The 24,417-nt window shown below is 40.5% G+C and overlaps 1 long non-coding RNA gene across 1 annotated transcript; it reads right to left on the reverse strand.

Moving 5' to 3' along the window:
* Positions 1 to 5,661: 5,661 nt before the first annotated feature.
* On the reverse strand, positions 5,662 to 9,477 carry LOC117273872 (uncharacterized). The gene is made up of 2 exons (XR_011412285.1): positions 9,085 to 9,477; positions 5,662 to 7,879 (listed from the first exon to the last, which is right to left on the reverse strand). It is a non-coding gene; the product is annotated as an uncharacterized lncRNA (long non-coding RNA).
* Between the last annotated feature and the right edge of the window lie 14,940 nt (positions 9,478 to 24,417).

Genomic DNA, 24,417 nt, shown 5'->3' on the forward strand with positions numbered 1-24,417 from the left:
GAGGAGCACGAGCAACATTTGAGAGTGGTGCTTCAGACCTTGCGGGGACAGAAGCTATATGCTATGTTCTCCAAGTGCGAGTTTTGGCTAGATTTTGTAGCATTCTTGGGGCATGTTGTATCAGCCGAGGGTATTAAGCTTGATCCCAAGAAGATTGAGGCAGTTCAGAGTTGGCCTCGTCCTACCACAACGACTGAGATCAGGAGCTTCGTGGGGTTAGCAAGTTATTATCGCCGGTTTGTGGAGGGCTTCTCATCTATTGCAACACCTTTGACTAGATTGAACCGGAAGGGTGTTCCGTTCCGATGGTCCGGTGATTGTGAGGTGAGCTTTCAGAAGCTCAAGACCGCATTGACTTCAGCACCAGTGTTAGTGTTGCCCTCCGGTTCAGGGACGTATACTTTGTATTGCGATGCTTCACGCATTGGTTTGGGTTGTATACTGATGCAGGAGGGGCAAGTTATTGCATATAATTCACGTCAGCTGAAGCCCCACGAGAAGAATTACCCGGTACACGATTTGGAGTTGGCTGCAATTGTCCATGCACTTAAGATCGGGGTGTCCTGTGAGGTTTACACCGATCATCACAGCTTGCAGCATTTGTTCAAGCATAGGGATCTCAATTTGAGGCAGCGCAGGTGGCTTGAGTTACTAAAGGATTATGATATTACCATCCTTTATCATCCGGGCAAGGCTAATATAGTTGCGGATGCCTTGAGCAGAAAGGCGGAAAGTATGGGTAGTTTGGCATTCATTTCAGCAGAGGAGAGGCCACTAGCTTTGGACATTCAATCCTTGGTTAACAGACTTGTGAGGTTGGATATTTCAGAGCCCAGCCGAGTTCTTGCATGCGTCGTTGCTCAGTCTTCACTATTCGAGCAGATCAAGGCTCGCCAGTTCGATGACCCGCACTTGTTGGTTCTCAGAGAGACGGTACTACAAGGTGCCAAGGAGGTTACTCTCGGTGAGGATGGTGTTCTGTGACACCAGGGTCGCCTATGTGTTCCTAATGTTGATGGCTTGAGGGAGAAGATTCTAGATAAGGCACACAGCTCTCAGTATTCTATTCATCCAGGTGCTACTATGATGTATCGCGACCTGAGGTAGCATTATTGGTGGCGGCAGATGAAGAAGGACATAGTTGAGTATGTGTCAAGGTGCCTAAATTGCCAGCAGGTCAAGTATGAGCATCAGAGGCCAGGTGGCCTACTTCAGCAGATGACTATACCTGAGTAGAAATGGGAGCGCATTACTATGGACTTCGTAGTTGGGTTACCGCGGACCTTGCGGAAGTTTGATATAGTTTGGGTCATTGTCGACAGGTTGACCAAGTCGGCACACTTCATTCCGGTTATGACCACGTATTTTTCAGATAAGTTGGCCCAGATTTATATCTAGGAGATTGTTCGGTTGCATGGTGTGCCTATATCCATCATATCAGATAGAGGCCCTCAGTTTACTTCACATTTTTGTAGGGCAGTACAGAGTGAGTTGGTGACTCGGGTAGAGCTCAGCACAGCCTTTCATCTGCTGACCGACGGGCAGTCGGAGCGGACAGTTCAAATCTTAGAAGATATGCTCAGAGCATGTGTGATTGACTTCGGAGGGCAGTGGGATCGATTCTTGCCTTTGGCCAAGTTTGCTTACAACAACAGTTATCAGTCCAGCATTGAGATGGCTCCATTTAAGGCTTTATATGGTCGGCGATGTCGTTCTCCCATCGGGTGGTTTGAGCCCGGCGAGGCTAAGTTATATGGTACTGATTTGGTGAAGGATGCCTTGGAAAAGGTAAAGTTGATTTAGGAGCAGCTTCGCACAGCACAGTCCAGATAGAAGAGTTACGCGGATCAGAAGGCGCGTGATTTACAGTTTATGGTGGGCGAGAAGGTTCTCTTGAAAATCTTGTCGATGAAGGGAATCATGAGGTTCAGAAAGAATGGCAAGTTGAGCCCAAGGTTTATAGGCCCATTTGAGGTATTGAGACGTGTTGGGGAGGTCTCTTATGAGCTTGCTTTGCCTCCCAGTCTATCAGGAGTTCACCCGATTTTCCACGTGTCTATGCTCCGGAGGTATCATGCCGACGGGTCGCATGTGTTAGACTTCCGCACGGTTCAGTTGGATGAGAGCCTCGGTTATGAGGAGGAGCCAGTTGTCATTGTTGACAGACAGGTTTGCTAGTTGAGGTCTAAGAAGATTTATGTAGTAAAGGTTCAGTGGAGGGGTCCACCAGGCGAGGAGGCGACTTGGGAGACCGAGGAGGACATGCGGAGCAGATATCCGCACTTATTCAGCACTCCAGGTATGATTCTAGACCCGTTCGAGGACGAACGTTTGTTTAAGAGGTGGAGAATGTAACGACCCGACCGGTCGTTTTGCTTTCTAGATCCCCGTTCCCCTAAATAAGACTCCCCGTATGTGCTTTTACTATTTTATGACTTGCGGGGATGGTTAGTTCGGGATTTGGAAGAGTTCGGGTTAAAATCGGAACACTTGGTTCCTTAAGGTTGGCAAAAAGGGCTAAGTTTGAGTTTGGTCAACATTTTGAGTAAACGACCTCGGAACCGGGATTTGACGATCCCAACAGGTCGTATGATAATTTTGGACTTGGGCGTATGATCGGATCGAGTTTTGGATGACCTGGGAGCATTTCGGCTCTTAAGGTTAAAAGTTGTTTATTGAAAGTTTAGAAGTTCTTTAAATTTGATTTAGAGTAGGTTTTGGTGTTATCGAGGTCCGTTTGGGATTTCGAGTCTGGGAATAGTTCTGTATGGTAATTTAAGACTTGCACGCAAAATTTGGTGTCATTCTGAGTAGTTTAAGTATGTTTCGGCGCGTTCGGAATAAGTTGGAAGAACTTGAAGTTCATAAGTTGATTCAATTTGGTTTGAGGTATGATTCTTAGTTTTGATGTTGTTTTCCGCGTTCCAAGGGTGCGAGCGAGTCCGTTTTATGATTTCAAACTTGTTGGCATGTTTGGACGGGGCCTTGGGGGCCCCAGATGCCATTCGGACGATGCGTAGAGGTCGCGTAGCCATGGGTGAACAGCTGAAGCACCCAACTTTTGGTGTAACCGCACCTGCGGAGGGCCAACCGCAGGTGCTAGCTCGCAGAAGAGAGCCAACAGCCGCAGAAGCGGCCCAGCATGGGCAGCCAGAAACCGTAAATGCGAACAAGGCGACCGCAGAAGCGAGACTTGCGTAGGTGCGGCTCATCTGCCGCAGAAGCGACCCTCGTTCCGCAGATGCGGACTTAGGCCAGCCAAGGGAGGACCGCATCTGCGATGAACCTTCCACAGATGCGGTCTAGGGACCGCAGATGCGAAAGTCCTGGAGGCAGAATAGTCCATTTAATGCGGGACTTAGGCTATTTTGACTCATTTTCTTTCATCTCTTGGGAGATTTTGGAGCTCTTGGAGAGAGGTTTTCATCTAGCACTTAGAGGTAAGTAAATTCTATCTAATGTAAGTTAAGTACATAGATTAAGGATAAATTTTAACATGTAAGTTGTGAAAATTATAGGTTTAGATGAAAACCCTAGGTTTTGATAAAAACGAGATTTAACCACGAAAATGGTTAGGGAATTGAGTGAAAATCATATATTTAAGTTCGTGAGGTTATGGGTGACAACTTCCTTTAAAAAATTTCGAAATCCGGATACGTGGGCCCGGGGATGAATTTTAGGAATCCTTCAATTGGGGTTGGGTAATCACTCTAATAGTTAGAATATGAACTTTTGAACATGTATTGATTAATTTATATAACATTTGACTAGTTTTGGATTGTTCGGCACCGAGTTGGGGCTTTAGAGCGAAATTGTGACCGGAAAGTGAGCCTTGAGCCACGAGAGTCCGTGCGTAGCTACTATTCATGCTTATGTTCGGGTAGCTTAGGACCTAAATTATGGATTATATGTAATGTTTGCATCCTATTTGTTAATTTAAGTCCCCAAATTATAGTAGAAATTGTTAGAGAAATTGTAAAAGACTGAATTTCACTTACTTGAATTTTTAGCGGATTATTTGACCGTTAATGAAAATTTTATTATATTGTATATTAGCCCTGTTATAACGTTTAAGTCAAATACTTATAAAGTATCCTCTCTTTTTGTGGAGTGGGCCGAACGTCGCGGCAGTAGATAGATGCATCTATGGATCATGCCGCACGTCCCTCGGCAGTATACACGTTATTCTGGATCGGGTCGTACGACCTTCGCATAAATGGTGCTGAATAATACTGGGAGCCTAATCATACTTGATATTATTTTGTGTCTTAGGAAGTTACACTTATCAATGACAGGAATTTATTAACTTGTGAAAGAATTATTTGCCCCTGCTTGTTAATGGATTATTATTATTATTAATTACATAACTCATGCTTAGTTGGAATTTCTGTATTTATATTGCTAGCCCATAGTAAGTATCGAAGTCGACCCCTCGTCACTACTTCTTCGAAGTTAGACTAGATACTTTCTGGGTACATGTTGTTTATGTACTTACACTACACTTCTGCACTAACCGTGCAGGATCTGAGGCACGTGCATCTGGCGGTACTACCGGCGCGCATCCCAGATATCCCGAGGCCTAGTGGTGAGCTGCTTTCTGAGCCGTTCCGCAGCACCTAGAATCTCTCCTTTACATTTATTTCTGTCTATTTTTATTTCAGATAGTGGCTAGAGTTTTGTATAATCTATTAGTTGCCCATACACTTATGACACCAGGTCTTGGCACACACACTAACAGACATATGGTTTTGGATTATTCTATGGTTATGATTGCACTCAGCTGCTTTTGTCTATTTATTTATAAATTTGCAGTTTCGTAACCTTTTTATTTAATGGAATTTAATCACTTGAAAATTTATTAAAAGAGAAATAACATGGTTTAATTCACTGTTGGCTTGCCCAGCGGTAGCGTTGGGCGCCATCACGGCCTATAAGAGAATTGGGTCGTGACAGGTCGGGTTGTCACATTTACTCAAAGTGCTGACTTAAGTCAAACTTGACCATCTTAGGCCACTATTATGAAACTAAATGTTCCGAATTTAACCCGAACCCTTCCAAAACTAAACCAACCGCCCCCACAAGTAATAAAATTGAGAATGCACATATGGAAAGTCTTGATTAGGGGAACAGAGTTCTAAAAAGCAAAACGACATGTCGGGTCGTTACAATTAATCAGGTGAAGTTAAGTAATCCTAATTGAGCTAGAGGTTTGGCAGAAATCCTTTCTGATAAGTTTGATTCTATTTCTAGATTTGTGGGTTGAGAAGATAATAAACTTTAGTTACAGTGAAAACGCAATTGCAGCACTGATTTTTTGCATTAGTATTTTCACCAAAGAGCCACAGTTTATTTGTAGCTTATGTAGACAATAGTCATATTTTTAATTGTGTTATTTTGTTTTGTGTGTTTGTTATGAGGCCAGAAATTTTGACATGAGATTCAACTATTGCCCATTGGACATGATTTGGACCGAGTTTCTTACATTCTTACGGGAAACTGGGGAGAGGGCGTGCAGAATTGCTTAAACCTGAGTCTACCGATTTTGTTTGGATTTAAGTTAAATATGTTGAGTGTAGAGATTTTCTTACACTATCACTGTGTTTTGATCTATAATAGAAAATTGCTTTCCATTTTTCAAAATTATTAATGTTTGTATAGAAATTTGCATACAGATACATATTTGATAATGAGAATTTTATATATACAGTCATTGCATAGAACTTTTCTTCATTTTGCTTTAATGCAACATTCTTCCTGTACAATGTATCGGATTGAGGTAGTAATTTTTTTTCAAGTTGCCTTTCTTTTTTTGTTGCCATCCAATTTTATCTATTATTGTTATATTGGTTGGCAGCTCTAGTTCGTCTTAGTTCTCCATCAATGGCTGCCTTTGACACTTAACCTTTTATGTTGTAGTCTTCTGTTGTAATTTATGTGTTTCTATCTTTGCAAAAGGAAAAAAGAGAAACTCTTTCTTGCCCCTTTATTCTGGTAGAGAGTCCTTATTTTCCTTGTTTCGTTGTGCAGGAAGATCTGCTCCTCGTCCTGCTCCACCAAATTGATTTTTTTGTTGTCAGACTTTTCTACCTCTTGGAAACTCATTTGGTTGGCAGTATTTTAGTCGGTGTGGTTTAATCTTCCTTCATATGCTTGTACAAATTCATATTCTATCTCATATTTTGCAGCACACCATGCTCCTGTGACTGGTTCATTTCTGCGAGTATTATTCCGGGACGGTTCGGGCTCAACTCTGCTGGGGCGCGGCTCTGGTTCTGCAACTGGGCTATCGATGCATGTTGAGCTTGTAACATTTCAAAGATCACCCGCAAGTTGATCCCATCGCCTTCGCCATCGTGTGTACTCTGGACTATCGATCAGGCTCCCCGCGAATGTTGTTTTCGGAGTTGGTTGGCAAGTTTGCTTCGATAGCCACATGTGAGTTAGTATCGATCGGGTCCGCGGTTGGAACTCCGTTGGGGTCAACATGGGCACCTCGTTGCTGGGCACCACATTGATGTTCTTGTCACACCCCTTTTTTACCCCAAAAGATATATATTATATTATGGATTGTGAGTTAAAGAGTTTTTCCATTTGAAGTGACAAATTTGAGTAAAGATTATTTTATTTACAGAGTCGTCACTTGGAATTAATTTTTTGGTATTCCAAGTCACCTTTTATTTGAATCCCTAGTCAAAGGAAGGTTTGACTCTATTTTTATTGGTCCGCGAAAATAAAATTCGGGTAAGGAATTTTGTTGATCGGGAGAAGGTTAGGCATTCCCCGAATCCCGTAGTTCTAGCACGGTCGTTTTATCGACTTAAACTTGACTTAAATAATTTTAGATAACCTGCTTATTATATACCTACAATTACTATTGTATATTGCCGCTTTAACCAAATTTTATTAATTTTGGCCTAAGAGCGTGTAAGCACACAAAGTCTTTATTTAGTTATTTGCATTTAACCAAGGAACGAGTAAGAAGCATGATCAAACATAATTTATTATTAAAGAGTCAAGGAATGAGAATACACACATGACCATTTTATTAATTAAATGTTTACCAAGGATCGTGTATGAACACATGATCTACATTTAAAACGTGCCTAAAATTGCCTATTAATTTATTAATGAAAACTAATTTATTAATGAAGCCTAGCATTTGAAAGACTTGAGTCAGATCTTGTTCGTTACTACAAGCTTGACAATTTCAAACATTCCCAAAAGCCTTGATGTAAAAAAAAAAAAAAAGGAATATGGCCAGCAAACTTAAACCAAAAGCGATGGCAACCTAAAATACTCTTAAAACTAATAAGCACCAATTTGGACATGTAGCTAAGGATAAAGATAGTGCATTTACAAAATTGGATTCCTATACATGTAAATAGAAACAGTGTATGCTCAAACTCAACTAGGTAGGTGTTCAAAATATTTAATGATACATAAAATATTCTTTCACCGCTTCTCTCCATTAACCTAAACTCTCAACAGCGACATTCACCATATGCTATTCCCTAATTTCAATCAACTCAACCATGAAAAGAATTATTGTTCAGTTGCGTTTCTAACACTAAAAGGCCACTTAAGGTAACAAAAGTAAAAAAAAAAAATGAAATAAAGGCAAAAAGAAACCAAAACAATTCTTACATTTCATATGCAGAATACTTCTGCTGTTCTGCAACAAGAACATTTCTTCTCCTTAACTAAAAGACTTAGTAGAATGCAGTTTCACCAACATATGTAAAGAACTGATAATTTAGCTAACTTCTAACAGATTTACATAATAATAACACTAACATATCATTCATCTAGGAACAAAGTCATATCTAACATATCTCATCAGCCAAACCAGGATCAAATCTTTCTTATTATCATCAAGAATCTGCATTATAAGAATTTGAAAGTTACCTGATTTGTAGAATAATAAAATACAGCAGTGCAACAACAGAAATTCAGCAGCAAAGACAGTAAAAACATCAATGGGAACAGCAGCGAAATCACCCAGAAATTACCCAGAAACTTCAGCAAACCAAACTTAGAGCAAACTGTAAAGACCCCTTTGTTTTTCTGGTAAATTGTGTCTCCAAAATACTACTCAAATGCTCTAAAGCTTCAGCTTCCTAAGGGTATTCAACTGATGCCTTTTTTTTTCTTTCTGAGTTGTCTGTCTTTTTTTTAGAGCAAAAGATGTGTAGAAGATGTCCTCAAGTGAGGAAAGAACTCCTCTTTATATAGGAGAGGAAGGGCTGGGGCAGATTTTTGTTTTACCGAAAATCTGTCCAAAATGATAGCATTTTTGACAGAAAATCTGTCCAAAACCAAAAATCTATCCAAGAAACAGTTTTCCTTACCAACTGTGGACAGAATTTTGCCCCGAACAGTAAAAGCAACCAAACAAAGGTCCTACACTCAAGTAACCCCCCCCCCCCCCCCCCCACACACACACACACAACCAAGACAGTCCTCATTATGAACTACTACCAATCAGAAGCAATACCATCAGTGGAATATCAATTTGGAATGCAACAACATGACTATCAAACAAACCAAACAAGCTTATAAACTAACTAACATGTCTCTCAAAATACTTGAACCAAAACAGCATCAACACATAAACTAATTGAAACCAAACAAATAAACAATAGCGGTGATTGACCAAACTAGTAAAAAGGAAACGGAATAACATAGCTAACTCAATTAATATAAACTACTAATATTCCGAAACTCATCGATCACTCTCATAATACAACGGACAGTCATAGAGACATAAACAAGAAACAAAACTAAACTTTAAAACGAATCTAATTACTGAAATCAGAGAAAAAAGGTTTTTACCAAAGACGACAACAATATAAGCAACATGTTAATAAGTTAATTGAATCTAAAGCACAATCTAGCGGTTAATTGAATCAAATAACTAACAATTACTAACACTAAACGAAACAGAGATTTTTTATCAAATACGACGACAATATAAATAACATGTTAATCAACTAATTGAATCTGAAACACAATCTAAATAACACTACAAGAAATATTTCCCTCTGAAAATATTTCGATGGAAAAACCTTCGTAGGTAATTATTACCTGCGAATTTTAAAAATCTCCAGATAAGTTACTTGGGGATTTTGAATCCACACATAAATCATCTGGGGTGTTAAATTCGCATGTAAATTACCTGCGAATTTTTTCATAGAAAATTCTAGATATTCGCATGAAAATTTTGGTAAAAAATTAAGAAACTTATGAGTTCTCTTGGGGAATTGCTGCAAGTAAATCCCCACGAAGAAACCCAAATGCATATGTCCGAAATTTGTAGATATTTTTATTACGTAAACTCTCCCATATATATTTTTTGTATATACAACAAACCTTGCCCACCACCAACCATCTTATTTTAAACCTATTAGTAATTATTGTTACTTAATTAGCTATTAGCAATTGGCAATCTTCCTAAATGAATCTGTACCCCCAAGGCAAATTCGCGGTTTTCTAAAAGCTTACCTGTGTGGTGCTTCCAATATGCGCAGTCTATAAAGTGCAATCGTTTATATTCTTGGCCGATGCGGGACAAAAATATCCCAACTGCCATTTCTTTCCAATGGAGTAATATTTACTTACTAATGCTTATCTCTTTTATATTTTATCTTTTTGTAAAAGGATGCATTAATTAAGGATTCCATAAATCAAATGAAACACTCTTTTCTAAGTAATTGCAAATTACATTTATATTACTTTTAAATTTATGATATCCTTAGTTATTTTTCAAATTTGCATTTATATTTTTCGAATAACATATTAATTTCTTTTTTAATATAAGAATACATTAATTAACAAGAATTAAATACATTGTACATGATAATTAGTGGGAATTATTTCTCTAATCCTAATAAAATACACATGATTAAGTTATTTTAGTAATGGTAGGATTTAATCATGAGATGATATTAGAAAGTAGAATTATAATATCATTTGATATTAAGTTTCAGTATTGACAATCTCAAACTATATTATTTTATACATACCATAATTGAATTTTATCTAATCAAATACATGTGAAAAAAGGACATACATTAGATAAAAAGTTAATAAAACTTAGTTACATTTTTATAAATATAACATAATTTTTCTCAGCTTAGAAATTAAACTTAAATAGTAATCAATCATTTAGTTATATTTAGTATATTTTTTGATGATATCAATTGAAATGTGTCAAATGTAGGTGTATCTTAGCATTATTATGTCCTTTATATCAACCATAGTAAAAACCGACTATGTTATGCTTAATGACTTGTAATTCCCAATTCAAACATATATACATCATTAAGTTTTATATAGGATCAACAATTTTACATTTACCTACACATAAATCGACAAAATATAATAGATAAAATTATTTCCTATGAATATTTTTTACATTTCAAGTTTTTGTAACTTTCAGAAAAATATAATTTATAAATTAAAAAGTAACATCTTCATAAAAATTCAAATAATATTTATTAAAAGTATTTAAAGAATTTTAAATTTAAATATGTAGCTATAAAATCCTCAAGTAAATTTTCAAATATTATATATCCAATTAAAACAACAACAATAATTTTTTTTAATCTAAATCCTAAGAACAAATCCCCAATCAAAACCATATAATGAAATACTCAATTCCTAAGAAATAATTTTCATTTAAAACCACACAAATAATCTCTAGTTAATTTCTTAGGTAATAAATTTTTTAGGTAAATCCCAAGCTATATTACCAAGAATAAATTTCTAGCAAAAATTACAATCCCCATGTAATTCCACCAAATAAGTAAATTCCAAGAAAAAATGTTCTAACTAAATTCACATCAACCAAATTTCTAGGTAATTCCTAAGGTAAAAATAATAACAGGTAAATCCCTAGAAGAATATCCCTAACTAAATTTGTAGCAATAACATCCCCAGATAGGGGTGGCAAAATGGTTAAAAAAAAACGGTTAACCACCCATATTATCCACTAAAACATGGGTTGGATAGTGAACTATTTAAAAATGGGTCAAATATGGATAAGAACCATATTATCCATTTAGAAAATGGATAACCAATGGATATTTATTGGATTTAACTTTTATATTTGTAAAATCTCAAATTGGAGGTTCCTCAAGTTTGGGAGACTAGGACTTCTCCCAAATGTGATCATATTCGTGAAGTCATGGATAATATGGTTACCCATATTATCTGCCGGTTAACCCGTTTTTTATCCGTATTAAATATGGGTCGGGGATAATTTATCTATTTTTTCATTATCTGTTTTCGATCCGTCCCATATCCGACCCCACTCGCTCGTTTGCCACCCTTATTCCCAGGTAATTCCCCAGCTAAGATAATCCCCAGGTAAATCCCCAAGAAAAAGTCTCCAGCTAAATTCGCAACAACATTATCCCCAGGTAATTTTTTGAATAAGTAAATCCTCAGGTAAATCCCCAAGAAAATATCCCCCAACTAAATTCGCATGTAGAGTTACCTAGGGATTTTCCATCAGATTAAAATAGGATTTTTTTTCCATTTTCTTTATTTGTTTACCTACGGATTTTCTTACGGAAATGTACTTGCCGATTTATTTTCGCAGATAATTTTCCAGGTAATATTTTGGCACCTACGAATTTTTCTAGGAAAATATTTATCGCAGGTAAAATATTTTATATTTAAGAATTTTAATATTTTCCATGAAAATCTGCAGGTATTATCTTCGAATAAAATCCCCAGATAAAATCCCTATGTAATTAGCACTTTTCTTGTAACTGAACTAATAATAATTCAAACTAATATACTCGAGTCTAAACCAATAAAGCGACTACCCGTAGTTGACAGAATTAGTAGCGAGGGACAAAATAATATGGCTAACTCGAACGTATAGGCGACTAAACTAAGAATCACCGAGAGACGACTAACATCACTGATTCGCAACTAACAAATGACTAACTAATACAGCTAACTCAAATAAACGAGTAACCAAATTGACAAGTGATTATGCCGAAAAGCTGAAACTTTAGTTAATTAGCACGACGAGCTAAACATGAACTAACAGAAACTACACTTAAAGTTTACAAACTTGAATCTATAACTAATTTCAAACCACTAGCAGAAATTATGAGATAAGAATCTGATTGAAAAGTTTATCACGCTATCCTTGATTGTTATTCCAAGACGGTGACGTTGGATATGCAAGTTCTACCGCGGCTAGAGTGGAGAGGTAACTTAGATCGTGTTCCTAGCAGGGTTGTCTCATTTCTTAAGGCTCAGTGAATGGTTGAGAAAGGGTGTGATGCATATCTGGCCTATGTGAGGGATGTTAGTGTTGATATTCCTACCGTCGAGTCTGTTCTGATAGTGAGGGACTATTCAGATGTATTCCTGGCGGATCTTCCGGGCATACCGCCCGACAGGGATATTGACTTTGGCATTGATTTATTACCGGGCACTCAGCCCATTTCTATTCCACCTTATCGTATAGCCCTAGAAAAGTTGAAGGATTTAAAGGAACAGTTGCAAGAGTTGCTCGATAAGGGCTTCATTCAGCCTAGTGTGTCGCCTTGGGGTGCTCCTGTCCTATTTGTAAAGAAGAAGGATGGTTCTATGCGAATGTATATTGATTATCGCTAGTTGAAAAAGGTTACAGTGAAGAACAGGTATCCATTGCCACGTATTGATGACCTATTTGATCAGCTTCAGGGTGTCAGAGTGTTCTCTAAGACTGACTTACGTTCAGGCTATCATCAGTTGAAGATTCGGGAGCTAGATATCTCGAAGACTGCTTTCAGGACCCGGTATGGTCATTACGAGTTCCTTGTGATGTCTTTTGGGCTGACCAACGCCCCAGCAGCATTCATGCACTTGATGAACAATGTGTTTCATCCCTATCTTGACTCTTTCGTCATTGTGTTTATTGACGACATTCTGGTATACTCTCGGAGTCGAGAGGATCATGAGCAGCACCTGAGGACTGTGCTTCAGACCTTGAGAGAGAAGAAGTTATATGCAAGATTTTCAAAGTGTGAATTCTGGCTAGATTTAGTGGCATTTTTGGGTCATCTAGTATCGACTGAGGGGATCAAGGTAGACCCGAAAAAGATTAAAGCAGTGCATTGGTCTCGGCACGATGTTGATGCAGGACGGTAGGGTGATTGTCTACGTATCTAGACAATTAAAGGTTCATGAGAAGAATTATCCTGTCCACGACCTTGAGTTAGCAGCTATTATTTATGCCTTGAAGATCTGGCGGCACTATTTGTACGGTGTCCCTTGTGAGGTTTTCACCGATCACCGAAGACTACATCATCTATTTAAATAGAAGATCTTAACTTGCGGCAGCGGTGATGGTTGGAGCTGCTTAAGGATTATGACATCACCATTCTCTATCATCCCATGAAGGCCAATGTGGTGGCCGATGCCTTGAGTCGCAAGGCGGAGAGTTTGAGTAGTTTAGCATATCTGCCAGTAGCAGAGAGGCCTTTAGCCTTGGATATTCAGGCCTTGGCCAGCCAGTTTGTCAGATTGGATGTTTTCGAGCCGAGCAGAGTGTTGGCTTGTGTGGTTTCTCAATCTTCTCTTTATGATCGTATCAGCGAGCGTCAGTATGATGACCCCCATCTACATGTCCTTAAGGACACGGTTCAGCACGGTGATGCCAAGGAGGTCACTATTGGAGATGACGGTGTATTACGGATGCAGGGCAGGCTATGTGTGCCTAATGTAAATGGTTTGCGTGAGTTGATTCTCCAGGAGGCTCACAGCTCGCGGTACTCCATTCATCTAGGTGCCGCGAAGATGTATCAGGATTTGAAGCAGCACTATTACTGGAGGCGGATGAAGAAGGACATAATGGAATATGTATCTCGTTGCCTAAATTGTCAGCATGTAAAGTATGAGCATCAACGATCGGGTGGATTGCTTCAGAAGTTAGAGATTCTAGAGTAGAAATGGGAGCGGATCACTATGGATTTCGTTGTTGGGCTCACACGGGCTCAGAGGATGTTCGATGCAGTTTGGGTGATTGTGGATAGATTGACCAAGTCATCTCATTTCATTCCTGTGGTTACTACTTACTCTTCGAAGCAACTGGCGTAGGTTTATATCCGCGAGATTGTCAGACTTTATGGCGTATCGGTATCTATCATCTCTGACCGGGGTATATAGTTTACATCACAGTTCTGGAGAGCTATACAACGTGAGTTAGGTACTCGTGTGGAGTTGAGTACAACAATTCACCCTCAGACAGACGGACAGTCTGAGCACACTATTCAGATATTGGAGAATATGCTTCGTGCGTGTGTGATTGATTTTGGGGGTGCTTGGGATCAGTTCTTGCCACTTGCGGTATTCTTCTACAACAACAGTTATCAATCGAGCATTCAGATGGCACTATATGAGGCTTTGTATGGTAGACGGTGCCGGTCTCCAGTGGGTTGGTTCTAGCTAGGCGAGGCTAGGCTATTGGGTACAGACTTGGTTTAGGATGCCTTGGAAAAAGTTAAATTGATTCAGGATCGACTTCGTACAGCCTAGTCCAGGCAGAAGAGTTATATGTATCGGAAGGTTCGCGACATTGCATTCATGGTTGGGGAGCGGGTCTTGCTCCGGGTTTCGCCCATGAAGTGTGTTATGAGGTTTGGAAAGAAGGGCAAGTTGAGCCCTAGGTATATCGGGCCTTTTGAGATTCTTGAGATGGTTGGAGAGGTGACTTACAGACTTGCACTACCACCTAGTCTCTCTGCAGTTCATCCCGTATTCCATGTTTCCATACTCCGGAAGTATCATGGCGATCCGTCTCATATGTTAGACTTCTGCTCAGTCCAGTTGGGCAAGGATCTATCCTATGTTGAGGAGCCGATGGCCATTTTGGACAGGCAGGTTCGAAAGTTGAGGTCAAAGAATATCGCTTTTGTAAAGGTTCAGTTGAGGGGTCATCTGGTCGAGGAGGCGACTTGGGAGACCGAGCATGATATGCGCAGCCGTTATCCTCATCTTTTCACCACTCCAGGTATGTCTCTATACTCGTTTGAGGACGAACGTTTATTTTAAGAGGGGAAGGATGTAACGACCCGCCAGGTCATTTTTAGAGTACTAACCCCGAACCCCTATTTGTTGCTCCCTCTATTTTATTTTTGGGTTTTGTGACTTGTGGTAGGATTTATTTTTGGTTTTGGAGTAAAATGGGACACATAGTCCCTCAATTGGAGTTTAAGTACTAGGAATCAACCGTAGTTTGAATTATGTGAAGACGGCCCCGGAATGGAGTTTTGACGGTTCCAATAGCTCCATAGGGTGATTTTGGTCTTAGGAGCGTGTTTGGATGTTAAATTGGAGGTCTGTAGGTCATTTTAGCGTCAATTGGCTAAATTTGGAAAATTGGATGATTTTCAGGAAATTTGACCGGGAGTGAACTTTTTGATATCGGGGTCAGATTCCGATTTTCGGAAGTTGGAGTAGGTTCGTAATGTCAATTATTACTTGCGTGCAAAATTTGAGGTCAATCCGACTTGATTTTATAGGTTTCGGTGTCGGATGTAGAGGTTTGAAGTTTTAAAGTTCATTAGGCTTGAATCGATGTGCAATTCGTATTTTTAACATTATTTGATGTGATATAAAGGCTCGACTAAGTGCGTATAATGTTTTAGGACTGATTGATATTTTTGGTTGAGGTCCCGGGGGCCTCGGGTGGATTCCGGGTGGTTAACGGACAAAATTGGACTTGGAGCATAGCTTAGCTTTGCTGTGTCTGGTGTAATCACACCTGCGCATTTTGGGCCGCAGGTGCGACACTGCAGAAGCGGCCTTCGAGCCGCAGAAACGGAATTGGGACTGTCCAGTTGAGCCCGCAGATGTGGTCATGGCCTCACAGAAGCGAGCTTGCAGAAGCGAGAAGAGGGAGCGCAGATGTGAAGGGTGCGCAGGTGCGATGGGGAGTTCCGGACCTGCGGTTGCGCAGATGCGAGGATGAAGACCACAGAAGCGGAGGCCCAGCTCTAGTGGCTCGCCGCAGAAGCAGAATTTTGGTTGCTTCTGCAACACCGCAAATGCGGTTAAGTGCCCGGAGAAGCGGAAGTGCTTGACAGAAAGTTAAATATAAGGGTTCGCGATTTTGGCTTCATTTCAAACATTTTGAGCTCGGTTTTGGCGATTTTTTAGAGCATTTTCGGGGGATTTCTTGAGGTAAGTCCCTTGTGCTTATTTTTTATCAATAATCTTGTTTTTCTATTGATTTTTCCCACCTAGTTAGTGTGTATTTAAGGTAAAAATTGAGAGTTTGAGGCTAGGAATTTGGAGAGTTTAATTTGAGGTTTTGAGTGGCGATTTGGTGTTGGATTTTGGTAAAAATAATATGGTTGGACTCTTGGTCGAATGGGTGTTCGTAATTTGTGACTTTTACCCGATTCTGAGACGTGGGTCTGGATCGACTTTTTGGGCCGAATTTTCAATTATTTGCTTAAGTCATAGTTTCATTATTTAAATTAGTTTCTTGTAGTTATATTTATAGTATGGAATTGTTTTGGCTAGATTCGAGCCGATCGGACTTGGAAAGTCGAGGGAAAGGCATTCTTACCGATTTATTTAGCGAGATTTGAGGTAAGTGACTTGTCTAACTTTGTGTGGGGAAAATCTCCTTAGGATTTGGTACTGTTGTAATAATTTGTGATATGTGAGCACCGTGTACGCGAGGTGACGAGTGCGTTGATGGCCTAAATGTGGAAATTCTGGTTCTTGCCGAGTTGTCTTCTTTTAAATTCCTTAACTGAGTTGCCTTAGCATATGTAGTGATCATGTTTAGCCTAGTATTGCATGTCTACGTGCCTTAACTCTTACTTTCAATTTGTGTAACATGCTTAGCTGGATTACCTGCTTCCCTTGAATTGAATTAATTCTTTAACTGTAAGATTCTTGCTGTAAATTCGTCGTTCCTTCGGTTATCTGCTGCATATTTACTTTATGATTACGAGGCGGTTACTCGGGAGACCCCCTGTCTTGCATATTTACTTTGGGACTACGAGGTGGTTCCTCGGGAGATCTCCCCCTGTCTTGCATATTTACTTTGGGACTACGAGGCGGTACCTCGTCGGGAGATTCTCCCTGTCTTGCATATTTACTTTAGGACTACGAGGTTGTTCCTCGGGAGATCCCCCCTGTCTTGCATATTTACTTTGGGACTACGAGGCGGTACCTCAGGAGATCCCCCTTGTCTTGCATATTTACTTTTGGGACTACGATGAGGTACCTCGGGAGATTCCCCTGTTAAGCATTTACATTTGGGTTACGAGGCTATACCTCGGGAGCGCCCCTGTTGTTTACCTCTATTTGTTGTAATGTTATTTTCTGAAACTTCTCGTTGTTAAATTCTCAGTCATTTTAAAATATTATTATATCTTCTGCCTTGCTTATTTATTTTAAACCAGTAGGGCCCTGACTTGACCTCGTCACTACTCTACCGAGGTTAGACTTGGCACTTACAGGATATCGTTGTGGTGTACTCATACTATTCTTTTGCACATCTTTTTTTGTAGGTCCAGGTTCTTCCCACTAGATCAGATACCCGTGAGTTGGACCGCACGTGGAGACTTCAAGGTATATCTGCCAGCGTCCGCGGACCTTAGAGTCCCCCTCTATCCTTATTATGTTGTTCCCCTTATTCTCTTTAGACTTGATGTATAGAGACACTTAGTATTTTCTCTTAGAAGCTTGTAACTTATTTCTATCGAGTTTGGGTAGTTGTAATTATTATATCGCAGTTTTTATTTATATATCATGTGTTGAGATTGGAGTTCAGTTTATTATTCAGTTATTCCGCAAATTGTTAGGCTTACCTAGTCTTAGAGACTATGTGCCATCACGATATCCTACGGAGGGAAATTGGGGTCGCGACACCTTCTACCCTTCAGTTCATCATTTAGCTCAAATACCAGCTGCTGGTGTAATCGCACATGCGCTTGGTCAGCCGCAGGTGCGAGCCAGCAGGTGCGTGAAATTGTCGCAGAAGAGGCTCTTGGGCATTTGGCGAGGGACAGTAAATGCGAAAGTTTGTGCGCACCCGCAGAATCGCAGGTGTGAGGAGCAAAAGCGCAGGTACGGGCCAGGTCGCGAAGGTGGCACGCTTGCCGAGAAGCAGGACCCAGGAAGGGGTTTCCGTCCGTAGAAGCGGCACTCCCTGGGCTTGAAGGCCTCTGCAAAAGTGGACTAGTCACCGCAGGTGTGGTACCGCAAATGTCGCCAAGGCACCGCATGTACGAAGACCGCTGGGTAGAAAGGGTTCATTTAATACGGGACTTAAGCCATTTTCAACCCATTTCTCACACACTTTGGGCGATTTTGGAGCTTCTTGAGAGGGGTTTTCACCTAGCACATTGAGGTAAGTAATTCCTACCAAATATGAGTCAAATATATAGCTTATGGGTAGATTATAATATGTAAATTAGTGGAAATCATGGGTTTAGGTGAAAACCTAAGTTTTTGATAAAAATGAGATTTAAACAAGAAATTCGTTATGGAATCTAGTAAAAATCATATATTTGGGTTCGTGAGGTTATGGGTAACAACTCTTTTCGAAAATTTCCGAAATCCGGGCATGTGGGCCCGGAGGTAAATTTTAAGAACCTTACATTTAGGGTTGGGTAACCTCTTTAATAGTTGGAATACAAACTTTTGTGCATGTATTGATTAGTTTATATACTATTTGATTAGTTTTGGGTTGATTCGGCACCGAATTGAGGGTGTGAGCACATTCTTAGACCGGGAAGTAGGCCTTGAGATGAGGTAAGCCTCTTTTCTAACCTTGCAAGAGGGAATTAACCCCATAAGTGAACTTAATCAATATGTACTTCTATTTATGGGGGCTATGTACGCACGAAGTGACGAGAGTCCGTGCGTAGCTACTATTCATGCTTATGTCCGGATAGATTTAGGTTTACACCATGTTTTGTTGATACAGTTACTTGTTTACGCTTACTAATTGTTTGGATTAAAGCGGAGGTTGAGGATTTCAATATTTTAAAGGTTCCTGGTTGATTTTATTACTTTGAAAAGAATTGAGAGACACTATGATAACTTGAGAAAAATCTATGTTCAACCGCTTCGCAAGTATATTCCGCGAGCGGGATAAATTTCCACTACTCTCTTGGGAGCAAGTCATTCACCTTAGGAGGTTAATTGATGTATCTATTGTTCGGGCACACACTAGTAGACATATGATTTTGGTTTTATTTCTATGGTCATAAATATATTTAGTTGCTTTCGTTTTATTAAATTTGAATCTGTTTCTTACTAAATCTATTAAATTAGGAAAGTTAATTAATTGGAAGAACTTATTAAAATGGGAAATCGCTAGATTGTTCACTGTTGGCTTGCCTAGCAATGGTGTTGGGCGCCATCACGGCCTAAAATGGAATTGGTTTGTGACAACATGGTATCAGAGCACTAGGTTCACGTAAGTCTCATAAGCTATGGGCATGCCTAATAGAGTCTTGTGGATCAGTGCGGAGACGTCCGTACTTATCTTTGAGAGGCTATAGGGTGTTAGGAAATTACTCTTTATTCATCTCCTATCGCGCAGTTGATGGTGTACTAAGTTTCTTCTCTTACTCTCTCACAGATGTTGAGAACGCGCATGGCAGATGTTCTGGACTCGGGAGGAGCTGCTCCCCCTGTTTCTAGAGGCCGAGGCAGAGGCCGGGGGAGGGCACCGGCCCGAGGTAGGGGGCGAGGACGTCGCAGATTTTCCATAGTTCCACCACCGGCTGATCCAGTGGAGGATCTCATTATTGAGGAGCAGGGCAAGGTGACCGCAGCACAGCCAGCCCCGGTTGATTTCATGTCAACACCGGGCTTTCAGGAGGTCATGGGTCATATGTTGCGGTTCATGGTAACTATGACGCATGCTGGTTTATTTTCAGCAGAACCAGCCACATCTTAGGCGGGAAGGGGAGCACATACCCCTACCGCTCAGGCTCCTAGGCATGCATCTGCAGTATATGAGACCCCAGGCACACTACCCGTGGGCGAAGCCCAGCCAGTTTTAGCAGTTGTACCTAAGCCCAGACCAGCTGCGACAGGCGAGCCGCAATAGCTACTGGATAGATGGACCAGGCTTCTCCCTCCGGTCTTTGGGGGTGAGCGACATGAGGATCCCAGGATTTCATTGATAGGTGCAGGGACAGACTGCACAACATGAGCATATTGGAGTCTCAGGGGGTGGATTTCACTACCTTCCAATTGGAGAGCAGAGCACGTAGGTAGTGGAAGTCTTATCTCCTTGGCAGACCAACGAGTTCTCCTCCCATGATTTGGGACCAGTTCACTCGCCTATTCTTGGACAGGTATATTCCACTCTCCCAGAGGGAAGACTTACCTTGTCAGTTTGAGCAGCTCGAGTAGGGTCAGATGTCAGTGACCGACTATGAGGCGAGATTCTCTGAGTTGTCTCACCATACACTTATGATACTTCCTACCGATGCAGAGAGGGTACGAAGGTTTGTTGCAGGGTTGAACTCTAGTATTCATGCTAGTATGGATCAGGAGGTTGAGATGGGGACTTCTTATCAGTTGGTAGTGGAGATTGCTCGTAGGATTGAGGATTACTGTCGGAGGGCTAGAGAGCAGATGCAGCGGGACAAGAGGTCTCATTTTTCTGGAGAGTTCAGAGGTGCCCCAGCTGGGGGCAGAGGTCATTTTGGGAGGGGTCAGCCTAGCAGGGCCCCATATTAGCACCACCACCTCCTCGGGGTGTTCCGGCGAGACCCTATTTCAGTGCTATGCCCGAGAGTTCTTACTGCCCGCCAGCTATTCAGAGTTCTTCCAGTGGGTACTCCATTCATCAGGGTTATTCCAGTGCCTATTTCAGTGCCATGCCAGAGAGTTCAAACCGCCCACCCACTTTTTAGGGTTCTTTCGATAGGTATTCGGGCCATCAGGGTCAGACTTCAGGGCAGCAGTCCACCGCTCTAAGAGGTTGTTATGAGTGCGGGGATCCCAGTCACATAGAGAGACATTGCCCAGACTTCGGGGCAAGGCAGTGCAGCAGGGTCAGCAGGCTATGATTACAGCACCAGTATCCGCACTAGCCGTCCGGCCACCCAGAGGCGGAGGGCAGGTGGGTAGGGGCCACCCCAGAGGTGGAGGTCAGGAAGGCGAGGGCCAGCCAGGTGGCGCTCCAGCCAGATTCTATGCTTTTCTGGCCAGACCAGATATAATAGCCTTAGATGTCGTGATCACAGGTATTATTTCTGTCTACGGTAGGGATGCTTCAGTACTATTTGATCCAGGGCCTACCTATTCATATGTGTCATCTTTGTTTGCTCATTTTCTAGATATTCCTCGTGAGTCCCTGGGTACTCCTATTTATGTGTCCACTCTTGTGGGTGATTCTGCCTAAAACAACCAAGACAGTCCTCATTATGAACTACTACCAATCAGAAGCAATACCATCAGTGGAATATAAATTTGGAATGCAACAACATGGCTATCAAACAAATCAAACAAGCTTATAAACTAACTAACATGTCTCTCAAAATACTTGAACCAAAACATCATCAACACATAAACTAAATGAAATCAAAAAAATAAACAATAGTAGTGATTGATTAAACTAGTAAAAAGGAAACGAAATAACATAGCTAACTCAATTAATATAAATTACTAACATTACGAAACTCATCGATCACTCTCATAATACAACAGACAGCCATAGAGACATAAACAAGAAACAAAACAAAACTTTAAAACGAAAATAATTACTGAAATTCGAGAAAAGGTTTTGTTTTTAACCAAAGACAACAACAATATAAGCAACATGTCAATAAGCTAATTGGATCTAAAGCACAATCTAGCAGTTAATTGAATCAAATAACTAACAGTTCTAACACTAAACGAAACATAGGATTTTTATCAAAGATGACGACAATATAAATAACATGTTAATCAACTAATTGAATCTAAAACACAATCTAAATAACCCGAACTAATAATAATTCAAACTAATATACTCGAGTCTAGACCAATAAAGCGACTACCCGTAGTTGATAGAATTAGTAGCGAGGGACGAAATAATATGGCTAACTCGAACATATAGACGACTAAACTAAGAATCACCGAGAGACTACTAACATCACTGATTCACAACTAACAAATGACTAACTAATACAGCTAACTCAAACAAACGAGTAACCAAATTGACAAGTGATTATGCCGAAAAGTTAAAACTTTAGTTAATTAGCATGACGAGCTAAACATGAACTAACAGAAACTACACTTAAAGTTTACAAACTTGAATCTATAACTAATTTCAAACCACTAGCAGAAATTATGAGATAAGAATTTGATTGAAACAAAGAACTAAAAGAATGAACAACATAATAACTCAAAATCAACAAGCGACGACTAAAATCACTAATTAAGAAAAAAGATAGAACTTAAACTAAACAAACAAAAACAATCTCAAAATCAGTCAACAAAGAAAATCATAAAATCGATGAACAAGGGATTAGGATTTTACCTAAACGCTCGGGCTTCAAACCAGTAGTACGACACAAATAGACGGTGAATCGACCTTCACGCCTCTTTTTCTCGATGACAAATGACGAAACACACAAACACTGGCGAACCAGAGTTGAGTCCAGCACTGTGTCAAAGAGAAAAAGAGACTACAGGGTCATGTTGATGCTAGACGGAGGCTCAGCGGTGGTGAGAGAGGTGGTCATGGCAGTGGAGGTGGCTGACCGGAGTTCTACCATTTTTCGGAGGGGTTTGAAGTTTTTAGGGCATGAAATGGAGAAGAGGAGAGTGAGAGGAGGCCAGTGGTATAAAATTTTCAGAGTTTGGGGTGGTGAGCGACGGCTAGGGTTTCGGTTAGGCTTAGATTTAGTGAGATTGAGAGGGATTTAAAGGATTTGGGCTTTGGATTCATGGAGAGAAGGTTGAAAGGAAGAAAGGGTGAAATTTTTGGGTGGTTTGGACGACGGCCGCAGTCGGTGGGCGATTTCCGGCGGCGGATGGCTGGTCTGTGGGAGTGGGGAGAGAGTGAGGAGAAAGAGAAGAGAAGGGGAAATGAGGCAAAATTTTGGGGAATGAAGTCATTAAATACCTGAGATAATGAGGAAGGAGAGCCGTTGGATCACTTGAGATTGAGTGGATGAGATTTAATCTCACCCTACTAAACAAAACGACGTCGTTTTGTTACCATGCTCAGCAGACCCACATGGGCCAAATTTGGTCCAATTCGGCTAAAAACACCACTTAGCCCAATCCTTTAGTCCCTTTTAATTAAACTATAGTCAATTCCTAAAAACTACACATACACATAATAAACAAAAGAAAAAGAAAAGGGAAGAGCAAAAATCAGGCATTTACAGTTCTCGCCATGGTGTCCGGATTCAACATCAACATTCAAATAGGCAGATTGGAAATTTGATATTTTTAATTTGACCTGAAATTAGGAGCTCAAAGAACAAGTGTAAAATAGAGTGTGTTATGAAAATTTGTATCAAATTACCACTATTATCCTTAGCCCCATGATGGGCGCCAAATTGTTTACCCTAAAAAACTGATAACAATTAAATTTATATGTAGTTTTAAGGATACGCGAATTAATTCAATACAAACAATAAAATTCATTAGATTAAGCAGATAAAGGACGTAATAAATTGTCAAACCAATTAAGGAGAGTCATCCCGGACTCAGTAACAACTTTAATGAAATGCTTGCCTTCGATCTCGGGCTCACGATAATGAAGAACTGATGAACAAAAGTAAGAACTCTGAATAACAGAGAAAATAAAAGTATATTGGGAGTGATCCCGGACTCATTAAGGGGAGTGATCCTGGGCTCAGTAATAACTTTAATAAAATGCCTGCTTTCGATCCCGGGCCCACGATAATAAAGAACTAATGAACAAAAGTAAGAACTCTAGATAACAGAGAAAATAAAAGTATATTGCCTTGATATGCATGTTACAATGATGCCTAGTGAATGGTTAGACTCCCATTTATATGGTAGAGGGGGTTTTACCCTAAGTACAATTCCAAAAGAGGTAAAAATCTTCCGTTTTATTAATCACTCATTTTCTGCCGATACGTGCCAAGATTCACGCCGTAACATCTGGTTGGGCACGGATATCATGATTCTTTATTTGTCGTGCTCGATTATCTGGTAATGCTTTCCGAAGTTTTTGGGTTCCAATCGGACCCGGGGACGTGACCCCGATTCTTCCGAGGGCAGGTGTACTGCCCGGACCCCGACTCGAGGGGCTCTTTATCCCGATTCCGGTTCCTTACAGTCAGATCTCTACTCCGTTTACTTCATCGGGAACCAATGCGTCCAAAGGGCTCGGTTTCACCCGTATACAGATAGTTCCCTCGTTTCTCGGAGAGTAAGTTTACGAAAATGACGAGAAACGACATATGC

The sequence above is a fragment of the Nicotiana tomentosiformis genome, chromosome 11 (assembly GCF_000390325.3).
Source record: "Nicotiana tomentosiformis chromosome 11, ASM39032v3, whole genome shotgun sequence".
Lineage (NCBI taxonomy): Eukaryota > Viridiplantae > Streptophyta > Magnoliopsida > Solanales > Solanaceae > Nicotiana > Nicotiana tomentosiformis.